This window comes from Euwallacea similis, chromosome 12, assembly GCF_039881205.1.
Source record: "Euwallacea similis isolate ESF13 chromosome 12, ESF131.1, whole genome shotgun sequence".
NCBI lineage: Eukaryota > Metazoa > Arthropoda > Insecta > Coleoptera > Curculionidae > Euwallacea > Euwallacea similis.
Window position 1 is genome coordinate 3,463,884 of NC_089620.1, and position 10,018 is coordinate 3,473,901.

Below are 10,018 nucleotides of genomic sequence, written 5' to 3' on the forward strand. Positions count from 1 at the left end.
CAGGATGTTACTTCTACGATAATTTTTTACGAGCTGCTGTATAAAGAGGCGATTTCGGTCGCAATGTGGCAGCCATTTAATTTTTGTTGGATACATTGTAACAGCGTGCAATCGTTGGAGATGAATGTCGGTCTCTCGCAAGTAAAGGAACTTCTTGTTTTTTGTTTTAAAACAGTGATTGATGATGTGCTTACCATATGACTTCCTAAGTCTTGGAAAAACATATGCTCCTGCAAAAAGTGGGGTGTACGAAGTGTTCGTTCCCGAAACTCAACCATGCGGATCATGGTGACCATAAAAGATATGAGGTCGGATACATTGCGGTAACATTATGAATGCTCGAAGGATTCAACCTCCCTCCTCACTCACTTCCAAGCTGAGCTATGTGGGTCTTCTTAAATTTTGCATTGGTCTTAAAACGTGCCCTCTTATTTGAGTCTGTAAAGTTGCAATGATATTCTTTCGCAGCTCATTAATATTGCTGGCTACAGATTTACAAATGAGGTCTCTTATATGTAGTTTCCCATAAATAATAATCTAGTTGGGAAAGATCTGGTAAACGTTCCAACGTATATCTCCATTGTTTGAAACGACTCTACTGGGAAATATTTCAGACTTGAATTTTTTTAATTTTAAACAGGCGACATTTATGTTTTTTTAAGACTTTCCACACTGCCTGATGAGATACGTTAGTTTCTTCTGCTATAATCCGCGTCGAAGTAGGATTATCTTCAATCTAATGGAGAATTAAATTCATTGGCATTCATTATTTTTCCCTGTAAACTTTCTACTTGGCTCCCATTGTCTCTATGAATAAATCGTCAAAACGAAGTTGACGATAGTTGCTAAAAATCGAAAAGTCGGATTTCAAATACGATATCGCCGCGTTGCACAAGAGGAAAAGTTCCAATGAAGAAGTGTCAATGACTTTGACTTACGTGATAACATAAGCTAAGGAAAAAATGTTTATATAGGTGTCTCGTTTCATTTTCCAAACCATCCACGTTCGTTTTTATTCATCCAAGCCTGACTTACCTAAAAATATGTCTTTAATGTGACCTAACAGGCAAATTCATGCCTGCATAAAGCCTCCAACAAGTCGATACCCCAGGACATATTAATAATGTCGCGCAACTCAAATGCCTCCATTGCGAAAGGGAAGAGTTTTAGAACACTGCACCTGTACCAGGATTCTTGGAATTTCAATTTGATTTTAATTGTCAGTTTTTTAAGTTTGATTGTCTTACTAATTAACTTTTAGCAGTATTTGGCAAAGACATTTCGAAATTTTCGCAGTTAACAAAGATCTTTGCATAGATTTTGGAATATATTTCCTGAATTCTTATTTAAAAATTTCAATTTAACTTGATTAAATCGGAATGGAAATGAGATTTAAAGAATCGGAATGCTGATTTGATAGCCGCTATACAAGTGATACTCAACATGTGTAGTAGCGCCCAATCAACGAGGTTCAGTAGAACATTAGTCAGTTCTTAAAGAATTGATGAGGCATCGAATATCTGTTCAAACCGTCTAAATAAACTGTTCTCTTTGAGATTATTGATTTTTTTTGGAACTCACGGTTCGTTCTGGCTATTATAGGGCCTGCCCTCAACGTAATAATCATTTTTCTATGCCAGCCTAAAGGGATGATTTGGGAAGACGAGTAATTCAGATTCCTTTTATAAAGCAAAAAAGATTCTTTGATCCCTATGCGTCAATGCTCTTGGATAGGACTTAACTGAATCATTATCCTAAAATCAGTGGCTAGTTTTCGTCATAAGAAGCACTGTTAAATTATTAAGATCGTAAAGTACTAACACAGTGTTGAACCAGCGGGAAGATTTTTCCCGTCAAGAAAATGTCTTCAGCCAGGACACCTAAGGTCCGACTGTATAAGTACGACTTAAGTTCTGCTCAGCTAAAGCTTTAGCTGATTTGGGCCTTCCTATAAGGAATCTATAGCTGTTAAAGTAGCTTCATTTGTGACAGCAACGTTATGGAAGAGCTCAAATACATTAATGCTTAAGTTGCGCATAGCTTGAGCCTTCCTGACACGCATTGGGGCCTAAATCTTATGTAGCAACTTTTTTAGTTTTAAAATATGTTTGGTCAGTCGAAAATAATGACTGATTTTATGCATAAGGGTATATTTTATATGACTTAATAGTCTTGTATTTTCCAGACATGTGACGTGACAATGATTCGGGTCTAGTAAGTATAGCTTAGGACCAATTGTACAAATAATTCTGAATCTCTGCTGAACTTAAGCTTAGTGTTCATTTGAGTCATCCTATAGAGTAACGTTGCAGTTACAAATTGTTCGCGAATTAATCATCTTCTAAGACTTTTCGTATTAGAATAAAGGGTTCATTTTCATGGAAACCCTGAAATGAAAACTAAGGAACAACGGGTGTACGGTTTTTTCCATGGAAGTGATCTTCCAAGTGTAGCTGTTAATATATCATCTATTCGACCTCCCGTGAAAGTAAAAAACAAACGGATATAGTAGAAAAATAATGTCAACAATCGCATGTATTAGGAATTCCGAACACACACGTGTGACAGAACCAAATGAGTGATGAGCGCAATGAACTATTCCTGCTAAAAGAATTAGAAATTGTACTACTGCATTAGAGAATTGGGCAAAATGCGTCCTTACCAATAACTTAGCTATGCACGTGTATCGTACGTGGCTCGAAATCAGTAAAAAGGTGTTAATTTCGATAATAATATTCAACTAAATGCCAAAGGCATCGCCTAGTCGACCATTATGAAAGTTATCGTGTGCAGTTTTAATTGCTTTTCGTGGAATGGTCGTAGAAAAATAGTGTACATTACTCGCAAGAAGGTTTTCCTATCAGGGGTCTCCTTCATGCGACTAATGCCCCGTTGCGTCCTGTTATAACTTGAATGTTTCTATTGTTTTACTCCTTTATCACTATCCCCACCGCTATTCAAGGATCTGCTAAAGAGACAATGATTAGTCGGCTTAGCTGTAATTTGCGAAATAAATTATCGTAATTTGTCAGCATTTTACCGTTTTCAAAAATTATATATTCTAAGCTACATCTTAACGCTCAGAGTATTAATAGCTCAAGTGGAGATAACTCATTTAGTTTAGTCATTAAAAGTGACATTTTACAGCCTGTTTTTTTTTGTCATTAAAAGGTCACTTTTTTATATAATGTTTTACGTCTACTTGGTATAACTCAGTTTAAAATAACTTACTTATAACAAACTGATTAGTTAGTTGAGAAGCTTAAACTGTGTTTCAGCACGGTAAACTCTTTAGAATTTCACCCAGAATTTGACCTGAACTAAAACCAAGTAATCTGAGTTGTGTGAAAACCAATTAAAGGTACCCCAGAACATGCATAACTCAAGTGGCGAAAACTCGTTTTAATTAAGTTCGTTTTTGTTTTGAAACTTATACTGGGTGCCTTAATTCGGGTAGATTTTGTAGAATTCTCGTTTTAGTACTTACCTTCAGCTAAGATCAATTATTTTGAGCTGCGCAAATAAATGCTGGTGTAATTCAGAATATTCTCAACTCAAGTAGAGTAAAAGTCATTTGTAATTTTTCGCTAAAGCTGCTCTTCATTTCAAGTAGATTTTTTAGAATTCTGCTCAGAATTAGTACACCTGACAATATTCTCAACTGAGATGACGAAAACTCGATTTAATTGGCAGAATTGGTTTTAAAGATTACCAAATTATAAAAAGCGATAAAAACAAAGTTGGAAATTTCAACAGAATTTTAAGGAAATGTAATTAACACTGTTTAGAACTACTGTTCCCTTGTTGTCTTGGTATGAGGGTTAGTTCGGCTAACTTCAATCAGTTTACCTACCACCTTCTCCATTATCCTTGCAGTTTTCTCTTTTGTGTGCTTTCGTAGGTTTTGTTTTTGTTAAAAATATCTTCTTTCATTTCTATACTCCTTTTTACGAGACTTGTGGAACAATAACTGTTCAAAATCAATGGAAACTAATTTGCCATTTCAGTTCTCGATTTTATTCACTTACGTTTTTGATCATTTTCTTAGTCTGGTTTCGCTCTCAGGAGTAAATTGGTTGAATACTGGAATTATTGGACGGTATTCTTCAACGCTCTTTTTGTGTGAACTCTACTCCATTCTAAGAATAAATTTTCATTTTTGGACCAAATATTCTTGATATTTTATTTTTATTTGTCCCATTTTGAAGTTTGACTGCTTTCGCTGCTTGAAATCCTGTTTCTTCTTCTAGTTCCTCGTCATAAGAGAGAGTCCTGTTATGGATTCGGTCTTCTTTCCCTATTGTTCTCGTTCTCCCCTTTTTTGAGAGTTGTGATAATGCCAGTGGAGCATTTCTCTGGATTTGAGTGTGCTTTTTCTCTGGCGAGATAATTTATCATTTAAATAGATATATGAATTTTATAGACAATACATTAACGTCTCCAGAGTGTTCCAATGCAGAGTTAAATTTTTTTTCTCCAAATTACCTTTCCTCAAGGGAAAGGCAAGTAAACTGCAAAAATTATACCTTTTAATCAAATTTGATTTTAAAAAGTATGACATTGATTATTGAAATGGGAACAAAATCTGGAAAATGATCAAATGTATATCAATTTCATTATAATGCAAAAATAATACTCATTGCTTTTAATGTTTGCTATTTTTGTCCCGTTGCCGAACAAAATTTAATTAATCCCGCGCTGTACCTCACGTTATTCGAAACACCTCATAAATCTCACTGCTGAAAGTATCGAAATATGATGTGTTTTTGCCAAAACCGATTCGTCTCAATAATTCATCGGAATGCATATTCTCCACAATAAATGTACGTCCTGCCTGGATTAATAAAATCAACCAATGACACATAGTACAAAATCGGTGCCAAGCAAAAACATATAAATAAATTGGAAATTTCAACTCATTATTCCATTTCCATCATTATTAGCAAACAAAGAATAAATTCAAATAAAATTTCAATTTAGAGAGGTTTGTTTGATTAAATTTCAGGTATAATATAAAATAGAGAGAGCGGTTGTTGACTGACATTCATCATCAGAATTTGCAAAAAAATCGAAATATGATAAAAAAATTAGATAATTACCATAGTAGTCTCTTTCGTCACTCAGTAACCAGATGAATGATTCAATACAACACCATAATGTAACACGTTATGTTTAAATTGTAGAGGAGTACCAAAAAACACGAAAGTTATCTTATTATCAACAAAATCATAAGTTTAACACATTGACGGATAATGAGTAAAGATCCAGATCTATTGAAAATTTATAATTTTCTACTTACACAATCAAATGATACTGATGTTAATAATCAAATTCCCAGAAATTATCAATGAACATGAAGATCATGCATATTTAGCCGCATTGAAAACATGTGTGCAGATGATCTAGTGCTAAATGTATGCGAGTCTGTGTGATTATTATTATATTCGTTATTAAATCTGTTATATTATAAAATACACTTAAAAATTACTTTTTTTTTAATAAATGAGTCATAGCGCGCCAGATGCATCGATTATAAGCGTGGTAGAACTCTCATAGCTTCACAGTCAGGATGGCCGAGTGGTCTAAGGCGCTGCGTTCAGGTCGCAGTCCACTTCTGTGGGCGTGGGTTCGAATCCCACTTCTGACAATCTCTTTTATTATTTTTTTTCAATTTGTTGTTTATTTATATTATTTATTGCAATATATATATATATATAAAGAAAAATAAATCTTTATTTCACTTGTTTTATGGCGAAAATAATACAAATGAAAAGAAAATTATTTGATCGGCATTTTTTCTTGGACTTCAACTTTCCTCCAGTGAATGCAAGATCTTATTAGCCGAATGTAAGAACTCTAATTTATTTGACATAAAGAAAACTCTGCTTTTCTTTACGTTTTTTAGACGAGTTTTTAGGGTGAGCCTATAAAGAAAATCTTGTTTTTCTGTATATTTACTTATCCCATTACCAAGGATTTTACTATATTCTTTATATTTAGTAACCCAATTACCAGTATTTCTGGTTCATGGCTGATTTTTTTTTTCAGACAAAATCTGGAGGAAAATCTGAAATACCTCTCCAAGTTTTGATGTTGGTAAGTTACTATTCGGAAAAATATTTAATTATTACTCCTCTCATTTAATGGGTAAACTGACTACCGATAAGGTATTGTTTAAACTATAGCACAAAATCGATTTGACTCATTTAAAATTGATTTTGGATTTTACTTCAGAAGCAAGCATTAAATATGTTCTTAATTAATTCACTTAGCTGTAAAGCATGTATAGTTATGGCTTAATTATTCAGACATTTTAATTTACAGTGATGAAGTTCCCTGTTTTATGCCTGAATTCTCTAGCTACGTCGGATGTTAAGGATGTATAGTAGCTTTGACATAAAATAATGAAAGTTACAATGATAAACCGCTGGAAAGATTTACGGGATGTTACAGAATCGTAACTGCCCTCACCTTTTAGTGATGAAGGTTTATATTGTACTAATTTTGTTAATGTTTACGTAAAAATTATAGTTTTCTGTCTTAAAATCTCAACATCATACTTTTCTTGGACGTTAAATTCAAGTAATTTCATCAAAATCATAGATTATAATATATGTATCGGTATCTATTATTGGACCGATATTTACCAAGTTTCTATTAACGCGTTGTTAATTGTCCCTGCTGATTTCTCAAGGTTTTTATACGAATCGCTTTTATAAGGGATAATAGTCGGAATTCCATCAATTGGAACAACCAGCAGAACTGTACTCGTCTATTGTAATCTGGTGGCAGCTATTTCTGAACAGATTAGACACGAAAATCATAAAGCTGAAATGCCTTTCCACAAAAGTTTATGACATGTTCTAAATTAAACCTGAATTTATTGAGATATGTGCCTAATTGACATTATTGGATCTTCATAAATTACCTGCTGTAAGACTTGAATGATCTCTTCTGTGAGGATAGCTACCAGTCCACTTTCTTCGTCACGGGAAATACTTCCTGTTTCACGAAGCAAGTCCACTACTTTTAAAAGCATTTTTAAACTCTTCACTATTGACTGCCACATCGGAAAAAGCTTCTTGGAACTCCTCAAGACAAGGCCGAACCCGATACTGCAAAACCCCCTTTATTAACTGGCCATTGTAAAAGTAATCATCTAACAAATAAGCCTTCTGTTCAGATTTATACATCATCGTTAAGAAGTTACCAGAAAGTTTCTTTTTAACATTTAAGTATAGAAAAGTACTAGGTTTTATAAATGTTTAGAAAATGCAGGAAAAATAAACGAAATCATTAAACAATAAGATAGTTTGGAGCAAGAAGACTGAAAATCCTAAATTTTGATTATTAAAAAAAAAACATACGTCTGATGTTATACAAGTACTTTTTCATGTTCTATTAAAAGTGTTTACTATGAAGGCCACCCTGTATATTCAACCTTATTAGTATGCACTTGTTCAAGAACCACTTGTTGCTGATGTTGGAAGGCCGTAACAAGGTTTACTTTGGAAAATAAGTACAGAATAACCACGCATTGACAATACAACTTATTTTAATTATCCAAGGTACGTATATGATTCTGTCGAACTGCCGGGTAAGAATTTGCTTCAGTACCTACTAGATTTTTTTAGGCGCTTATATTAGTTTCCTGAAAATTTAGATTTTAAGAACGTACTGAAGATTAACAATCAACTATACTTAAGATACTACAGGAGAATGCTCAATGATACATGCCAAGCTAGCTACTACAAAAGCAAAACAAAGCGCAAAGTTATACAAGATGGCCAAATGATAATTAATAGTTTCGCTTTATTTTAGCATTTTGCTATGACTATATGATCGACATGATCAAAGGACTCTGTAAAAAAGCTGCGACTTTTTATAATCACGCGTTATGTTTTACAGATTTATTGATACTGAGCGAAAAGAGTTTCATTTTGTGAAAATGTTCAATATTTCTAATGACATGAAATTTATTGCATTAATGAGAATTTTTTGATCTCCTAAACTTGATTATGTCATACTTGTCACTAAATTATTTGCGGTAAATTTTGTCAAGTATTTGAAAAAATGGGAAAGTAGGCATTTACTTCTAGACATAACAAAGTACGCTTTGAATTACCTTCAGCAAGCTAAGCATAGTTTATGTTTAAAATACTATCTACTATTCGATTTTTATTAAAGCAATCTAAAAACTTATAGCATGATATCTTGAGATTCTTTAAAAATATAACGAAAATTCCAGGTTCGTATCAAAAACAAAATTTACCAAATGAAATTTGAAAAGTTAAATTATTCCTCGAAGAGTTTATCCCCTTGGACCTGCAGAGTTTGTTTGGTTTCTCACAACAAACATATTTTCAGTTTTTTACGAATTTCTCCGAAAGTAATCGTAATTTTAAATTTATTTTCAGTATGTTACTCGATACTAAAATGCACAACTTTGCCCTATTTATCCGACTTCGTATCTTTTACAGTTTACGAGATCCCCATGGCAAGTTCCGGTTACACGTTGAATTTGTTATACCCCGCATACCTTAACAAGTAGAGATTACGTTGGCTGATCATCATGTTTCTAGATCCCCAATTTCTATAATGCATAATGACTTTTTGAAGGAGGAACTGACTAAAATCCAATTTTAACTTTCATTATCTTTAAAACCTGCAGTTTTTCCATTAGACCGACATTTCCAGTACACCTGCATCACCTAGATAAGTCTATAACTGTTTTTGATATGTCGTAAGAAAATGGTAATTTGGATTATATGATATTGAAGTTAACGTTGCAATTATTCTGGATAATTTTAAATTATATATTACTCCCAGCGTGACCGGAAGTGACCTCAGCTTTTGTGTTTTTAAACGGCACATCCAATATTATTTGACATTTTTCCATTTAGAATATTGTTTTATGTGCAGAGGCTCATTTTAATGTCTTTTTTATTGGAACGCAGAATGAAGAAAACTGCGAATTTCCTCAGCTGAAATTAATCACAATGGTTTATTTTAGAAACCTTAAAATTGATTGAATAATGGAAAATGCTGAACTCAGATTTCTTGGTATACAACGTATTCAAAGTAGGTATTTCAAAGAAAATGAGTTCAACAAGGAAACTGTATATGTGGCTGCTTATGGTAAATGACAGGACGTTAAAAAGTTTCTAAAAGGGCACGTAAACGTCATGGAAAGCAACAATGCCGAATTTCACATTTCGCCAGTTTTAAAAGAAATGAAAGTTCAGAGTTCGAATTATGTTTTATCTGAAATGTTTCTGTCGCTGCCGAGGAAGGAACTTTTCCCGCTCATTCCCTTCGTTGTCATATATCTCTCGCGGAATTTATTGGTCGTGTTAAAAAGCCCTTTCGACTTTCTCGAATTTAAAACCGTTTGTGCGGTAAAAACTTTTCGAACTGGAATATACCTACGCATCAAAAATAAAATATGTCTCATCCAGAATTTTTATCGTGTTCCAGCAATCATGGGAAAACAAACGCAATGCGAGACGATCGTTATTTGTTTACGGGCAGGAAACAAATGCTATTTCGCACCCATTTCCCCCCGTGATTATGAGGTCCCGTTATTACAACAATGTGTCACTTGGTGGGTAAACAATGCCGCCGTCAATCCGTTTGTCTATTAGTTTACACAAAACCAACAATGGTCCATCATTAAAATGAACAAAAACTGTCACTACAATATGTGAAATTACATATCAAGCCGGAACAACGACAGCCTTTGCAAAACAAACATCCGACATACTCGATCAGTAAAAAAGATAGAGAATTTCTCTATTGCAGACACCTGTCAATTATTTTCTAAGAGCTTTAGGTGCTGTGGTATGTGTTAGACATGTCATCTGGGATTTGTTTGTTTGCAATTTTACCTACAGAGACAACATCGATCAACTTGAAATAAGGGGGAAGGAAAATATTGCATCCACCAAGATATTGGCAAATAATTGAGCACACAAAAATTCAAGTATTTTGCTAAAAGCCAAAGTTACCATGCTCGTTC

General features: G+C 33.7%; 1 non-coding gene across 1 annotated transcript; it reads left to right on the forward strand.

The window, feature by feature from the left end:
* The first annotated feature begins 5,563 nt into the window (after nt 1-5,563).
* TRNAL-CAG (transfer RNA leucine (anticodon CAG)) lies at nt 5,564-5,647 on the forward strand. The gene has a single exon. It is a non-coding gene; the product is annotated as a tRNA-Leu (tRNA).
* The last annotated feature ends 4,371 nt before the right edge of the window (nt 5,648-10,018 follow it).